This window comes from Mus caroli, chromosome 14, assembly GCF_900094665.2.
Source record: "Mus caroli chromosome 14, CAROLI_EIJ_v1.1, whole genome shotgun sequence".
Taxonomy (NCBI): domain Eukaryota; kingdom Metazoa; phylum Chordata; class Mammalia; order Rodentia; family Muridae; genus Mus; species Mus caroli.
In genome coordinates, this window is record NC_034583.1 from 102,391,613 (window position 1) to 102,409,364 (window position 17,752).

The window sequence follows — 17,752 nt, forward strand, 5'->3', positions numbered from 1 at the left end:
AACATAAATAAAAAGAGGTATTTGTATATGTATTTTTGAAGTGTTAGGTTGAATGAAAGCTTGTTTTATTATAAAATATATAGACTTTGTCTATCAGGAAATATGAATAGGAAAATAACATTTAACTCGCTTAATTACCTATATCATAATCTTAATGAAGCATACAGGTTGGAAAAACTGGATACTTGAAGGGGGAATTTCTGGTTTCTTTAGAGACTCGATTGTTTCACATGATGTTTTTCTGGAAGCTGACTTGTGAGAGGTTGTTTTTCTGAAATAGGTATGTGAGAGGGCATGCGATGTTTTCCTGCACTGGACACTTGAAAGGGCCTAGGAATGCTTGTAAGGAATAGAAGTGGAACCCTACAAACAGTGAAAGGATTCTCTTGCACTGTGATGCCGTGGAATACTCCGTGAGACTTCACTGGTCTTTGTTGGTCTTCATTTCATAGAAACAAATGTGCCAAATAACTTCTCCTGGTATCCTGCCTGATTCCTACAGCTTCTGCTGATTTGTGTGGTTTCTGTAGGATCAAGCCACTGTTACTGAACTGTGTTTGTCTTTTGGTATTGGACCAGACTGCTGATATCCTGACAACAAAAAGCTGAATTGCCCCAAAGAACTACTTCTAAACAGGTCCACAACTTATGGGACACAATGAAAGCAGTCCTAAGAGGAAAACTCATAGCGCTTGGTGCCTCCAAAAAGAATCCAGAGAGCTTGACAGCACATCTAAAATCTCTTGAACAAAAGGAAGCAAATTCACCAAAGAGGAGTTGAAGGCATGAAATAATCAAACTCAAGGCTGAAATCAACCAACTAGAAACAAAAAGAACTATTCAAAGACTCAACCAAACCAGGAGCTTGTTCTTTGAGAAAATCAACAAGATAGACAAACCCTCAACCAGTCTAACTAGAGGACACAGGGACAGTATCCTAGTTAACAAAATCAGAAATGAAAAAGGAGACATAACAGAACCAGAGGAAATCCAAAAAAAAAAAAAAAAAAAAAATCATCAGATCCTACTACAAAAGCCTATACTCAAAACAACTGGAAAACCTGGATGGAATGGACAATTTTTCTGGACAGATACCAGGTACCAAAGTTAAATCAGGATCAGACTAACAATCTAAACCGACCTATAGCCCCTTTTTCCTATTAACCTTTTTTTTCCCCCAACCACGAGACAGCAGAATAGAAAGGAGACTGAAGCATTCAAAAACCGTAACTCAAGTAATTTTAGAAAAATCTAAGCTTACATATAACCTTTGAAATTGATATTGTAAGGTAGGATACAAAAAATAAAATGTTTGTAATCCCTACGTATCAAGCTAAGAGAAGACTATGTGTAAGAAAGGAAGTGACAGATCATACGTAAATTATCAGTAAATATAAATATTATTATTGCTTCTTTCACCACACAACAAATGTAGGTGGAATCAAAATATTGCAAGACATCTGTTACTAATGTTGAAACAGAAATGTGCAAAGAACAAAGCAATTTAAAGTGAAAGGATTGGGATAAAGTATACACTGCTGAATGAGGGATAGTTTTTCCTCCCCAGAGGTGAGCCACCTGATTATTCAATATCAAAGGCTAGTTCTAGATATATGCCTGTAGAGAACATTGAACTGAGTAGACTGTATTCATGTTTACTTATATATACCTATATGTATAAAATGGCAAAGGTTAACAAAGAGGAGACATTGTACTTAGAACTGTCTGACTAGCATGGGGAATTAATGTGGGAGGGGTGGGACTAGCATTGAAGGTGGGGCTAGGGAGGAAGGGGTGGGGCTAGCATGGGAGGAATTGGGCTAGATTGGAAGGGGTGGGGCTACAGAATGAAAGGGGTTGGAGGAAGAAGTGGAAGGAACAAAATGATACAATTATATTTTATTAATTATTTAAAAATAATGAAAGGTTTCTGGAGATTCAAGCCAGGACGGGCCTGAAAGCATCCTCCCTCAGGACAAGCATTTGTCATACCAGAATTTTCATATCAGCAGCCAAGAGAGCAAAGCAACAAATAAACATACCCAGTGCTGACACCACAAAGCTCAGTAGTGATCGAACTGTCAGGTAGTTCCAAGCATCTAAAGGCGACACGTAAATCTTGGCAGTAACCAAGTACCTCTTGGTTGCCAGTAATAACTAGGCAACCAGAGGACAATCATTCCTGGTCAAAGAAACATGTCCAACTACCCTGTGTTAGTAAGATTACAGATCTTGAAGAACAGCATAATTTGGAACTGTACCAGAAACCCTTTCCTTATATCCATACAGGCTCATCAAAGAATCCTCAAACACACCCTATTACAGAAAAATCACAATTATTTGAAATGCAGAGATCAACAAATCATGGAATACTGAGCTCCATTTGATGCAGTTAAAGTTCAGAAAACATCAAAGAAGAGATTAGAAGACTGTAAGAGCCAGAGGAGCAGTAAATCTGCTATGAGATAATACATCCTATCCTATGACAAGGAATCTACATTCCTACTATCTTATAAATATAGCTGCCTAAAAATTCAAAAAGGGCATACCTGAACATATCAATAAACCTGAAAACATGCAAGGGGAAAATTTCACAGTACCCCACCCATAGACAATGAACTAGAGGCAACTAAGAAAGGTCAAAAGGAAAAGAAATAGAAAAGGAGAGAGAATAACAAGAGGTCAACTCTAAAATGTATATCGCATGTAGAAATACATATATAATCTAATTGGATACACACATAGTCTATATATACAAATATGATATATAAATATATTATATATGTTATGTTACATATATAATATATATTAAATATATATTTATATAAACCATATATGTATATATTTTATTATATATATGCTTAGTATATAATACACAATTTATATATTGTGTGTCTGTGTGCATGTGTGTGAAGGCAAGTGTGTATGTTTGTGTGTATTTGGGTGTGACAATAGTCATCAAAGTAAAATAAGAGGAAGTGAAGGGGACATGAGAGTAGGTGAAAGGAGGACTTATAAGGATTGAAGTGATAAAATTGTATTTAATTAAAAATAACAAAATAAAATATCTCTTAAAAATCCAAAAATGCTTTAAGTTCAAAACAAACATACTCAAGGCATTCATAAAATATTCAGAAAATTGCTACATGCTAGCTATAATAAAATATCATTTCTTTCTTATAGATTTAATTATTCTTACGTGCATGTATTGTCATTATGATACAATATAACAATATTTTTATTACTACCATAGCCTTAAAATAGAGAAAAATGGACATTCAAATGAACTGGTGTAAATCACAAGAAAGGATTAAAGGGTTTTAAATGAAGTAATGCCCAACTACAAGTTAAACTGGAGACATTTTTGAGGTGTAAAGGGTATTTATGAAGAACACAATCACATATCCATTCAAACACAAGCAGAACATTTTAAACATTAGATCATCTTGGATAAGTTAGAACATTAGTGGGGAGGGACAAGAAAGGTTTTACAGGAGGATGGATATTAGAACACAAGATAGTATGGGGAAATGAGGATTATGAGGAGGGAGGTATATGTGAGAGGGGATGTGAGATAAGGCAGAGGAGGGAGTCTGAAAAGTAGAAAAAGAATGGCAACCTTTGCTACCTTTTATTTTACATGGGCTTCAGCTTCTGCTTCTAGACTAGCCATCTACAGATCTCTTTATGAGAATACTCTCATTGGCTGATGTCTGCTTGCCCTAAACAGCGTCACACTGTTATATGCACCCAAAAGTTCTTTTTGGTACATCCATTTTGTATGCATTAGCAAGCACTTGTATCTTCTTGCTTATTGCTATCTTTCCATTTAGTTTATGGATTATGGTTAGATACATTTATCAACCCACCTCCATACATCTATCCTTCTGTGATCACCTTTGTTTCAATATACTAAGCTATGCCATGGTACCTTATTTCCTCTTCCCTATGATAGATGGCATTGTTCTCTCATATACATAACAATAACAGCATCCTGCTCTCTAGTATGTTCATTTATATGAAGTAAAGTTATTGTTCTCTAAATCCTTATCATCATTCATATTGTTGAAGGTTCTGTATGCGATGTGGAGAAACCACACAGACCTTTGCACATAAAATGTAATTCCTCTACTACTTCCCTACTTCCCAGCCTCCACAGTCTGGTAATTTATTCATTGTCACACAATGGCTTTTCTATGACTACTATTTACACTGTTTGCCATTTATGATTACACTAGAATAGACCATAACTTCATTTTGAGCATAGAGGTATACGGCTAAGCCAGACATTTCTATTTTATCAATGAGGCTGTTATTTTTCTAAGGGTCCATCAATATAAAACATAGTTCTTCTTCAAAAGAGTATAAGAAAACTGATTGTGAGGCTAAGATGAAGAGTGATGGCTCAGAAACGTGGAGTGAACTCATCCTGCACATGCTGAAAATGAAACTTCTAAAGAAGAAAAAAAGGGACACATGAATGAATGCACTGATCAAATACATCGGTGAGAAAATCTCCTCGGCAGATGACAAAAATTGGGGTAAATTTTGCAGCATTTTGTAGATGCTACTTGTTGATATTTTTAGATTTTGATTTATTCCAAAACCAGGGATTCACTACGAATCAGAGTGGTTCTGTCTGTTTGCTGTGGAACATTTTTGTCACACTGACAGAAGCTAGAGTCATCTTGGAGTACAGAACCTCAGTTGAGAAAATGCCTCAGTGAGATTAATTTTAGCTGCCAGTCTGTAGCATTTCAGCTCTTCACAGCCAGGCCATTCTAATCAAGCAGTCTTCAGCGCCTTCAACAAAAGATGGAGCACAAAAGTTCTTCCCAGAGGTGTAGTTCTAATGCCTCACTCCTTTACAGTGTTGTGACTCCTGGCACATGGTCTTGCAATCCTGACATTTCCCTTACTATTTTAGGCTAAATTCTATAACATTGATGCAAATCTATTTTTTCCTTTAATTGGTCTAAAATATACTTGATTCACTCTAATTTTGTGACTTGACCTAAGTCATGAAACTGGCAGAAATCAGGGTAAAGAGGATTTTGAGCATGGCACATTTTGACGTTCAGAGCAGAAGCTCTGTCACAGGGGTCTGTCTGCACACCCAGAGAGAGAGAGCGAGAGAGCGAGAGCACAGTATCGCAAGTCCTATCTTAATCTCAAGGTCTCCATCTCTCCCAGCCAGGGCCCTGACCTACTAAAAATTCAACCTTCATCCTAACTTTCCTACCCATATAATTAATTCCTGGGTCTTAAACTCAGTTTATTTGCATTGCCCTCTAGCTAATTGAGATGAAAATTTCATTAAATGTGTCAAAGGCAACTCTCTAACTCTCCCATTTGGCTTTAATTTGGTGATTAATCATGCTCAGACATTTAGTCTTTTTCCAGTGCATGGACAGTACTCAGAAACACTAAGAAACAGCCACTATATTCTACTCTCCTGATATTAATAGATAATATCCTGAGCCTTGCACATGGCCTGGATATTTCAACTATGCTATAATCACTTGTGTTGACTTATAGAACATGGCCTAGGTTTCCCAGAATGCTAGTTCCTGGATGTTTCTGCTTACAATGAGCAAAGGCTAAACTAGATTATTGTTAGGACATTTGGAAAGCCATAAAAAAGGGCGTTTAGTTGCTTATTAGTCTGTATGTGTCTGTGTGGTATATGTATACATATACACATACATATATATCATATGCATTTGCACATGTACATGTACACATACATGTACACACACACATACCAACACACACACACATATACATATATATGTATGTACATATGTATACACACACACACACACACATAAAGTGTAGGCCAAGGCCAATATTGAGATTTCCTCTATTTCTCTCTAATCTGTTTAGACAATAATTCTCACTGAAACTAGACCTTATGATTTTGACTCAAATTGTGTCTGGCTACCACGTGATAATTATAGATGTGTAACACCGTACATATCTAACTTGTTTTTGGTGTTAGAATTCCAAATGTATTCACTGATGATTACACGGCAAATGCATTTCCCATTTAATAATTCTCCTTACCACAGAATATTTTTTTTTTTGGAATGCTGAACATGCATTTGTGGTTCCTATGTATCACTTACAGGCTGCCTCTGCCTACTGGCATGAAACAAATGCAAAAGCTGTAAATATTCTTGTTGCTTTAGCTAGACCTGGTTCAGTGTCCTTCCTGTCTGTGGCATGTAAAAATATAGTCTCTTGAGGACAGACCCATACTACTTCTGTAGAGAGCCCATAGTACTAAGAGAGAAAGTAGGTAATTAGTATATCAGGTCATTCTCCTGTTGTCAAACTTGATAGACATTATTCCAAATTTTCTGCTTACATACTTAAACTTTCATGTCAAATAGGACATTAAAAGGTCCAAGAGACAAGTTTCAATCAAGTACCTTATCACATTTCCATTCATCCTTTCTAGGATTTTCTCCTTGATAAAACTCTGATTGATAAAGCAACTACTAAAGCATTACAACACTTTAATTTACCATATTAACATTTTAAATAGTTTCACTGCTAGAAAAAATGCATCAGAATATTAGTGATGAAAGCCTTTTCCATAAATGAGCAGGAAAACCTTAATTTCACACTCACCTGCAGAGCCTGTCTCATCACCCACGCTAGGAACATTCTAAGGAATAAGTTTACTTGGAAGACTGTTGGTTCTGAGAGTTTTACTGAGAAGTAATGTGTTTTTTTTCTTATCCTCACTGGGACTAAATGAGAGAATTAGAACTGAGTAAGAGCGCAAAACGTTGTCTGCACTAAGAATGAAACCTCTGCTTATCATCCAGGAAATCTTGGCTTGCAGTTACTGATAAGACAACAAAAGTGGTAAAGAATCTGAGTATTTATTTACCCGACCTTCAAGCTACTCAACTCATCTCCCCTAGTAATGCTGCTGATGACAGAGGATTGTATATTTGTTTATTCATTTATAGCTGGCATTTATAGAGCAAGCTTAATTCACTTAAAGAATAACCTAGCTCCCTTTGTCATCAAATTCCACTGGAAAACACATGAGCAAGGATATAACACCAAACTTTACATGCAATAGGCTAATGCAGGCGATGATGCCTCATTCAAAGACAGCCAAGCTGTCTACAGAGGCAACATACATGACTGCACTTGCTACTAATAGAGATTATATCCTTATCTTCCAAGACTTTAAAGTAACATCTTCTTCATGAAAAGATGATGTAGCTCTTCATGACAAACGAGCTTAATGTGTATCTGTCCTTACAGGACATAATTTGTTTGCTTGAGAGGTAGAAACAAGAAAGACATTGATGGGAGCCACCACAACACAGAGTGTTTAAATACTGGCAAGAAGCCTTTTCAAAAATATACTTGGCTGTAAATTATCGCTAGCTAAAATTTACAGTAGCTAGGGTAACAAGGTTTTCTGTGCTCAGTAGATCACCCATATGTTAATATATGCGTTCATATAATTATTACTAAGCTTTACAGTTTCTCTTTTAAATATGAGACAGAAAAACTGCTTACATTATCATCTGATATATATAATGAAATGCTGAAGTCGATCTAAACTTGATCCTTCACTTGCTGCTTTGATTCAGTTTCTGCATTTGGCACCATCAGAACAGCATGCAATATGATAACGTCTCTGCATACAGAAATCTACAGAGACAGCTTCCCTTCTTACTGATATCTAAGTTCACACACCAATTCACAAAGTGTGTGTTTGATTCCTTTACCTTATGACAGATAGCTGCTCTGCCTGGCTCTTATTGTCATGGTTCAGATTTCTTCTAAAAAGAACAGCTAGGACAAGGAAATGCAACGTGTTTACAGAAGAGTGTGTAAGATGAGCCACTGTTTTATTTGAAGCCATTTCTCTGTAGAATGTATAAGAGTAAAGTAGATAAAACTCAGTCTGGAGACACAATACTAAAGCAGGCACCACGCAATTGAATTAGCAGACAGTAATCAATACATTTTTCTTCTTTGTTTTATAAGGCATATAATTATATATTTTGTATTATCATAATAATCTTCCTCTGTAGTTATTATTATTAATTATTATTATTATTATTCCTTTTAAGCTTGCCAAAATAAATAAGTGCACATATAAATTATTAAAAGCAGAGTTATGTTTACTCTGTATACTTCGTGTGAAAGAAATTTTAATTATTTTTTGAATTAAGTTATTCTGTCCTATTATAAAAGAAAATATTTGGTAAGTTAAATACATTCAAATGCCTTTATTTTCCTAATATACCAAATATTGTGTTACTAACATGTTAAAGAAAAAAACAACAGAATTTGCTTCAAAAATAATTTAAATAGAATATAAAATTAAATTATTGAAATAACATACTAAATGTCTTATGGCTAATGAAACACTAAGGAAGAACAACTTCATAAAAATCAAAGACTTTTGATTAAAGACAGTCATAGGCTTAATATTATATATTTATTATTTGAAAACTATAAAAATAAAATAGAAAGTTCTATTCACATATCTGAATTAATCTCTATAAGAGGAATGATAACCACATGTTAGTTATTATAAAGGTACAAATTTAATATCTGGCATCTTTGACATAAATATGTTCATGAATTTTCTAAATATAGCCTACTCATTGAATCTAGTCTACAGTACAGCTTTCTGGGTTCAGAACTGATCGGCAACTTGACTTAGAGGTATAAAGCAACACTGCCCCCTAGAGGTTTGCTCAATATTCTCAGTAGACCAGCTACTTATAGGGAGGGCATTAAAAGACTGCACAAATAGATTGCATCTATTCATTATTATTATTATTTTCTGTTTGAGACTATAATACAATTCCATCGTTTCCTTCCTCTCCCATATCACCCTGATTAACATCTTTCCTCTTAAGCACTGTTAGGGAACATAAAATGACGATGTAGCTGTTCCCCTCAAAGTAATGAGTAGGAAGCACAAGGAAATCAAAGAAAGAAAGAAATGAAAATTTATCAGCAGAGTGCAAACATAAATTAACAAGTGTATGGTCCTTAAAAGTAGCTCTGGAGATAGTGGGCCTGGTTTGACTGTTGAATAAATCTCATTATTGTTTTGATGTGCCATACTTGGAAATCACCACGATTTACCAGACTCTTTAATGACTGTCCTTGTAAATGAGAACACTCTTCTGTAAAAGAAAGGCAGGACTCATAACACTGTCAAGGCTACAGCCAAAACTCAGGTTGCTAAACAAGCCATCCGTGTGATAGAAGATAGTGTGGATAAGTCTTTCTTAACTAATTAATTATCTATGTTTTATTGGCTTTACATCCTTCTCACTGCCCCCTCTCAGTCACCTCCTCCTACAATCATTTCCCCCATCTCCCCTCTCCCCGTCTCCTCTGAGGACCACATGAAGTCGTCCCCCCAACACACACACACACCCTAGTACATCAAGTCTCATCTGCTACTGAGGCCAGACAAGGCACCCCTTCTAGAAGAATATATCCCAGTGACAGCTGCCCCTACTCCAGTTGATTAGGACCGACATGAAGACTGAACTGCACATCTCCTACATGTGTGCAGGAGGCCTTGAATGCTTTGGTACAGGATGCAATTTTCTGAGCAGCACAAATGGCTTAGACTCTCAGATCAACAACTCATTAACAGGATCTCATGAAACTGGAAAACTTCTGTAAAGCAAAGGACACTGTCAATGAGACAAGAGAGCAGCTTACAGATTGGGAAAGGATCTTAACTAACTCTACATCTGGAAGGGCTAATATCCAAAATTTATAAAGAACTCAATATGTTAGACATCATCAACATAAATAACCCAACTAAAGATGGGGTACAGAGCTAAACAGAGAATTCTCCATTGAGGAATTTCGAATGGCTGAGAAGCACTTGAAGAGATGTTGGAAGTTCTTAATCATCAGGAAAATGCAAATCAAAACAACTGAGATATTCCATCTTACACAGGTCAGAGTGATTATATCTTCTTGAAGGAAAGGATTAAATATAAAAGACACAGATTTAAATTTGAGGTTTACTTAGCAGAACACAGGAAGCAAGTCCTCCAAAGACAGATGAGAAACGGCTACTCACAAAAGAGGGAGAGGAAAATGAGTTCTGAATTGTCTGTCAAATTAAGGAAGGCTCGCGAGTATTCGTGAGTTACAAGACATTCATAATCCCAAATTGAGACAGAAAGATTCTTTTTCTTTTGAAGGGTATTTCTGCTCATGATTCTCTAGGAAAGTTTTGTGTTGTCCATTCAACAGTACATCTGATGTCTTCAAGGATGCCGACCCCTTGTTGGTGTACATATTTGAGAAAATATAGTGACACCTTTTTTTGTGAGACGGGAAAAGACCTATCAGCAACCTGAGGATGGTCTAACCACAAAAGGGTATTTTAGACCCCTATAATACACATCTACCAGAATATAGCCAGTCATGGGTTTCTTGAGTAAATCCTATCTAAAACTTTAATAGTCTATCCAATTTCCTCCCATGATTACTTTTTGTTTTGTTGGTGTCTCTGTGTAACAGACTTTGCTATCCTGGAATCCACTTTATATACCAGGCTGGCATCTAACTCCCAGAAATCAAACTGCCTCCATCTCCTGAGCACTAGGATTAAAGATTTGTATCCCCACTCCTGGCCCAACCACAAGGATTTTATACATAAGTTCAGACAGTTCAGTTTCATGTTTGAGGATCAACACACTGGCAGACAGAAAACAAAACTTAGGCTCTTTGTGGGTCTCTTTTCTACGAGAGTTCTATGACTCAGATATTTTTCTAAGTAGTATCTGAATTTGAACAGTGATATTTCTATAGATTCGGAGCAGAGTGATAAACATTAAAAAAAAAAAGAAAAGAAAAGTTAGTCATTCAGGTAGGGGAAGCAGATGAAATAGAAACAAATGAATAGCAGAGAAGACTCTGGAATTGCAAGCAATGACTGTCTCTATGACAACCAATATGCATATTATGAAATTACAAATTGTTGTAGCTTGAGATCAAGGTTTTATGGTGATTTTTTTTTAAGGAAGCTTCAACTGTTGAGCTAAGGTCATGCAAGAAAACAAACTTTCTGATGCTCAACGTATAAAAAGCTTTGAATGCTGAAAATTAAAGGTGATAAACAAATGTAATAAGGAAATTGCTGGACAATGAAAGAAAGGGAAAAAGTTGCTTATTCCTTCAGAAGTATTGCTATGGCTACTTAAAAACACATTTAAAACACTTAGCACTGGAAAATGGCTAATTTTCTATCTAATATTTTAATAAATACCACTGTCTCTTATCTGGTATATCTCAAAGAAAAGGAGAAAATTAGTTGCTTTTATAAGAAAGAGAAGATAATAGAACAATTAAATACATTTATCTTGTCAAATATTCTTAGTGTTTGGAGAAAGTGAATATTGTAATGCAAAATTGTGTTTCTTTTGAGACTACTTTTAATGATTTATTTATTGCTTTGCTTATATGCATGTATATGTGCCTTTATGAGTTTTTGTGTAAACATTGTAGTCCTCAGAAGCCAGAAAAGAATGTCAGATTCAGTGCAACTGGAGTTCCAAGTAGTTCTGAATATCCATGTGGGTTTTGTGAAACAAACCCAAGGCCTCAGTAAGTAAAGTGAACACTCTCAAACATGACCCAACACTCCAGGACATATTATGCATTGTTAGTAAATCAAAGGAAGACATACAGAAAAATAACACTATAGTTAAAATAAAGGCAGAAACAGAATATCTCACAATCCGCTTTGATATTAACTATTTTGGCATGAGTATTTTCATCTTATTTATGTCTTATGTTTCAAAGTGGCTTCATGAGTCAGAACTGTAAATATTTACCATTTATTACATTCAAAGTAGAAATTTCACACAAAAACATTTCCTCATGAAAAGGTATAAAAAATAAAACTCATTACAATGTTTTTATAATTACAAAGGAAATAAAATATGTATTCTTTCTTTTCTTTCTTTTTCTTTCTTTCTTTCTTTCTTTTTTGTCTATGAAACAAACTATAGTTACCTGATAAGTGGAACATCAGGTGAGGACTAGCCTCCATCCTTTAGCCTGTAGTCAAGACTGTAAAGTGTTTTCTTTAATAATTATTGACATGGGATTACCCTGCCCACTGTTGGCAGTGATATCCATGTGCAGTTGGTGATTTGACAGTATAAGAAAACTGAACAAGATCTGGTACACCACAATAAAAAAATATACATCTGTGGTTGTAAATGTAAATGTTGATTTCATTCCCTCAGTCAAAGAGATTAGATGAGAGCCAGAGACCATGGGTATGTCTCTTTAACTATCCTTAGCACTAAACCAGGAAGCTTCTAGCCTCCATATGCTAAACTAAGCCAAGAGCATTTCAGCCTCCAAGACTTACTGCTGAATAAACTCATCCTTTCTAGCTTTTACTGAATGGTTAACTTGCTGGTTCAACTCAGCTTTTCTGGCTCAAACTCCTCTCCAAACTGACTGATTCAAATGAGTGTCTCTTGGCATCTAATTGAATTGCTCTGCTTGGTAAGACTGCTCTGCTTTCCACTGAACTGCTCTGAACTCAACTGTTCTGCTCAAAACTGAACTGCTTTGAAACAAAGTGCTCTCCTGGCCACTGACCAATCTGACCAATCTGAACCGAATTGCACTGAACCTTCTCTCTGTCCTCATTGCTCCTACGCAGCCTCTTTCTGATCTGTTCTCCTGAGAGCGGATATCCTATCTCTGACTCAGTCTGTCAAATCTTTCTCTGATTAGACACTTTTATCTGCTACTCCGTTAGACATCACTGCTTGAGATTAAATGTTTGTACTAAAGACGAGTCTGTACTGTCTGTGGTGTATATGTATTCCAGATAGATCATGACTTTGTTGTGATACCTTGCTAGAGGACCCATGTTGCTGGATTAAAATTCCTCCAGAAGCAGTTCTGCTTCCTACATTATACCATGAGTTCCTTAATGGACTGTTTCCAGGGATATATAAGTTAAATGACCTTCCTCCTCCCAATCTTATTTTTGGTCATGACTTTTCTGTTGTTGGTTTGTATGTGCTTACTTGTTCATTCCTTTGTTTGTTTCATAAAGCAATAAAAATTTAACTAAGACAATGTTGTTCCAATGACATTCTTGGGACAAATTATTAACAAGGTACACTAGTGAGAAGATATGTACACACACATGTATATACATACACATAAACATACACATATACATACAAACAAATACTTGAAAAATATGTGTGTATTTATGTATACACATAGGCATCAAATATAAAAGCAAGAAAAAATAAAATCCACATAAATTAATAAGTTTATAGTGTTAGTGAATTATATTCAAAGTCAAATACATAAAATAGAACTGCAGTACCTGAAAAATATTTATATATAATATGTAATATTATATTTATTATATATATATAATTTCTTCTTTTGCATATGAAGAGTCCTTTACAAGTGATGTTATCTTGCTTTATTTTTTAAGAATAGAACTAAGTTTATCATATAGAAAATATAACCTGTGTCCTGGAGAGGCCCACCAAATACAATACTTGTTCACTTTGTATATCTTTTATACAAATTGTAAATTCCTAAAGTTGGATTATGACTATAAATTATTCCAGTCAAACCCAAGCATTGTGGTATGGAGTGAGTGTATCTTTTGCCTATGAACATTATCAACTTTGACTTAGGGATGAGCCTAATCATATATACTAGGACTATAAGATCTTGTTACACAAATAAAATATTTATTTTACATCTTATCCTTTCTTAAGTTTGGTGAAGAAATTTTGCTGTAAATGAGGGCACCCTTATTATTATAATGTCCTCCCGTCTGTTTGTTGTGAAACCGGAAATGATTCCAAAATAGATGACTGTACAGAAGTTAGTTTTTTAATTCTTTTGAACATAAATGTATTGAAAATATTGTCCAGGTTATTACATCAAATTTGTTCCTGTCTGAAAGAACTGCAGGGTCAAAAATTGAGAAGAACCTGAGGGAAAGGAGGTCCAGTGACAGGCCCAAAGTGGGATCTAGCACAAGGGCATCCAACCAATGTACAGAAGCTGCTGACCCCTGTCGTTGAATCAGGAAAAAGCTGGAAAAAGCTGAGGAGGAGGGCAACCCTATAGGAGGACCCCCGAGATTGCTCAGACACTGAGCCACTAATCAGGCAGCATAAACAATCTAATATGAGGCCTCCAACACATACACAGCAGAGGAATACCAGGTATGGACTCAGTCAGAGAAGAGGCTTCTAACCCACAAGAGACTTGAGGCCCCAGCGAATTAGGAGGTCTGGCAGAGTGGGGGAGAGGGGGAACATCATCTTGGAGATCAGGTTGGGGATAAGGGGGTGGGGGAAAGGTATGGAATGTGAGACAATCAGATGGCAGACCAGGAGGTGGCTAAAGACTGGACTGCAAAAAAAAGTTAAAAGAATAAAAAATAAGGAGAAATGTTTCCCAGGTTATTACATCAATTTTTTTCTTCCAATAATTTTTTAATATTGTAAATAAATTGAACATATGTTTAAATTGGTCTAATAACTTAAATTTCACAAATATATCTAAAATAACTTGATATTATATTGTGATTGAGTGAGTTATGCTCAAATTTGAATTTTTTACACATTTTTTAATTTTAAACAATTTTTATTATTTTCTTCATTTACATTTCTAATGCTATCCCGAAAGTCCCCTATACCCTCCCCAGCCCAACCCACCCACTTAATAACTTGATATGTATAAATTTAATTCTTTATTAAAAGTTAATTATTTCAATTCATAATTTTGTGTGTTAGTTAATTATATTGGAGTTGAGAGAAATGTAATGGAAGGATAAAATGATGCAATTACATTATGATCTCAAAAATCAAGATAATAATAATGATTATGAGTAAACTATTGAAACGAAACCACATAATTAATCAGTTAATTACACATCTGAAATCACAGTTCAACTTATTTAAGAACCCAAAACATTACATACTTTCAACAAAAAGCAAAAAATCTAAACACATTCTCTATTTAAGTGGCTATAGGTAAGCTTATACAACACAATACTCTATAAAAGCTCTCGAAATACTGAAATCAAGCAAACATATTTTTTAAAAAGCACCATGCAGACAAGTCATCAATTAAGAGATATGGTCAATTGTGAAGGATGCAATGAATTTATTTTTCAAAGTCCTATCAACACTCAGAAGATTCAGTGATTTTACCTGTGTGTGTGTGTGTGTGTGTGTGTGTGTGTGTGTGTGTGTTATGTAGCAATAGCAGTTAAAAATGAAGAATCCAGGGATTTGAAATGGAATGAGATTATATGAGGATATGGAAGAATTTGGGGATAGAAAAGACAATAAGTGGAAACGAGAAAAAGATCTAATTATATTTTCATTTTTAAAAAGGAAATACATAAATTAATCAATTCTCATAAAAAGAAATTGACCTAATAATCTTCCATATTTCATTTAATTCTTCAGTTAATGACTGTTCTTCAAAATAATCAGACAGTGCAACAAAGATGACACCTTGAACCTTTTAAAGAGCATAATGTAAGTGGAAGAATTTCAGGAATTTAAACTATGTAAATTTAAATATATAGGAATATAAGTTTTGTTTCATCACACCTCGTGTCATTCAGGAGAATGCATTTTATTCCAGTTGTCAGGGTTCGCACCTTTAATTCAAGAACTTGGGAGACAGAGGAAGGTAGAACTCTGTGAGTTCAAGATCAGCATTATCTAAACAGAGAGTTGACTACCAAGACAGCCAGACCTACAGACTAGATAACAGAACTTGTCTCAAAGGAAAAAAAAAATGCCCTTTATTTTCAGCAATAATTTCTCATTGTTAGAAATGCTTCTTCATAGTTGAAAGATGTGTGTTTTTGAAATTATATATATATATATATAATGTGTGTGTGTATGTGTATGTGTGTGTGTATTAATAAAAAAGCCATATAAACAATTTTTCTTTTTTTTGTCTTTTTTTTTCAATTTTTTATTTGATATTTTCTTCATTTACATTTCAAATACTATCAGGAAAGTCCCCTATATCCTCCCCTCTGCCCCCCTCCCCTCCCCACCCTCACCTACTTCTTGGCCCTGCAGTTCCCCTGTATTGGGGTATATAAAGTTTGCAAGACCAAGGGGCCTCTCTTCCCAATGATGGCCGACTAGGCCATCTTCTGCTACATATGCAGCTAGAGACATGAGCTCTGGGGTTACCGGTTAATTCCTGTTGATGTTCCACCTATAGGGTTCTAGACCCCTTCAGCTCCTTGAGTACTTTCTCTAGCTCCCCAGTTCGGGGCCCTGTGTTCCAACCAATAGATGATTGTGAGTATCCACTTCTGTATTTGCCAGGCACTGGCCTAGCCTCACAAGAGACAGCTATATCAGGGTCCTTTCAGCAAAATCTTGCTGGCATATGCAATAGTGTCTGGGTTTGGTGACTGATTATGGGGTGGATCCCTGGATGGGGTAGTCTCTGGATGGTCCATTCTTTCGCCTTAGCTCCAAACTCTGTCTCTGTACCTCTTTCCATGGGTATTTTGTTTCCTATGATAAGGAGGAATGAAGTATCCACAGGTTGGTCTTCCTTATTCTTGATTTTCTTGAGTTTTCCAATTTTATCTTGGGTATTTTAAGTTTCTGAGCTAATATCCACTTATCCATGAGTGCATATCAAGTGACTTATTTTGTTATTGAGTTACCATACTCTAACCCTCAGGATCAAGAGGGAGTGGAACATAACATCAGCTCCAAAGAATCAAGGAGGATCTTGTGCCAGCAGGAACAGGAACAAAGGAACCCCACCTGACCAGAGGCTGGGATCCATTCTGGCCGGGGGCCAGCCCTGACATCTTCCATGTGACCCCAGCCTAGGGAGTCAAGGGCCGAAGAGAACTCTCTGCACTACAGGACCCCTAGTACACCCAGGACCTCGTGATCGTGAGATAGCACGTCGGAGACAGAAGCAACAGAGCTTCTTGGTCAGGGTCCCTTTGGGCCTTCATTCACAACAATTTGTTTTCTAAAATACTGTGTGATTTAGAATATTGTAATAGCTAATATTTGTTGAAAAAATGTGCAATTACTGGGACACTGAGAAATAGATGCAGTTAAATATGCAGAAGTTCACAAGTAAAACTATTTTCAAAAATCACTATTTGACCTATAAAACAATTCAGTGAATATAATAAGTGATACTTTGCATCCTGAATAGAAAATTTGACATATACATTAGTAAATCATACAATAGTGTATAGTAACTATTTTAAATTAATGTTAGACTGCATTTTCATTAATATTTCATACAGAAATGAAGAGATTTGAACAAATGCAAAGTGGTTAAAAAGATTCATAATCTAAAAAGTATTAAAAGGTCTTGAATTCAATTTAAACTTAAGTCGGCTAATATGTCTTTATGTTTATCTTCTAGATTTTGGGAAATATCTAAAATTTTAGATTTTTTTTAAAACCAATCTAACTATAATCTATAAATTTGAGATTTTCTTTTCCAGATACTGAAATTGATGGTAAACATCAATGATTAAACCATGTTACTCTGGCTTGTAAGTCCACCATTAGCAGTCGAACAAATATACTGAGAAATAAATCCAAAAGGCAGTATGAATTTATGTAATTGGTAAAAAACAAAAATCAATACACTCCACTCCACAGTCAGTAAGTTATTGGCAGTTTAGTAACCATGGGAGACTAAG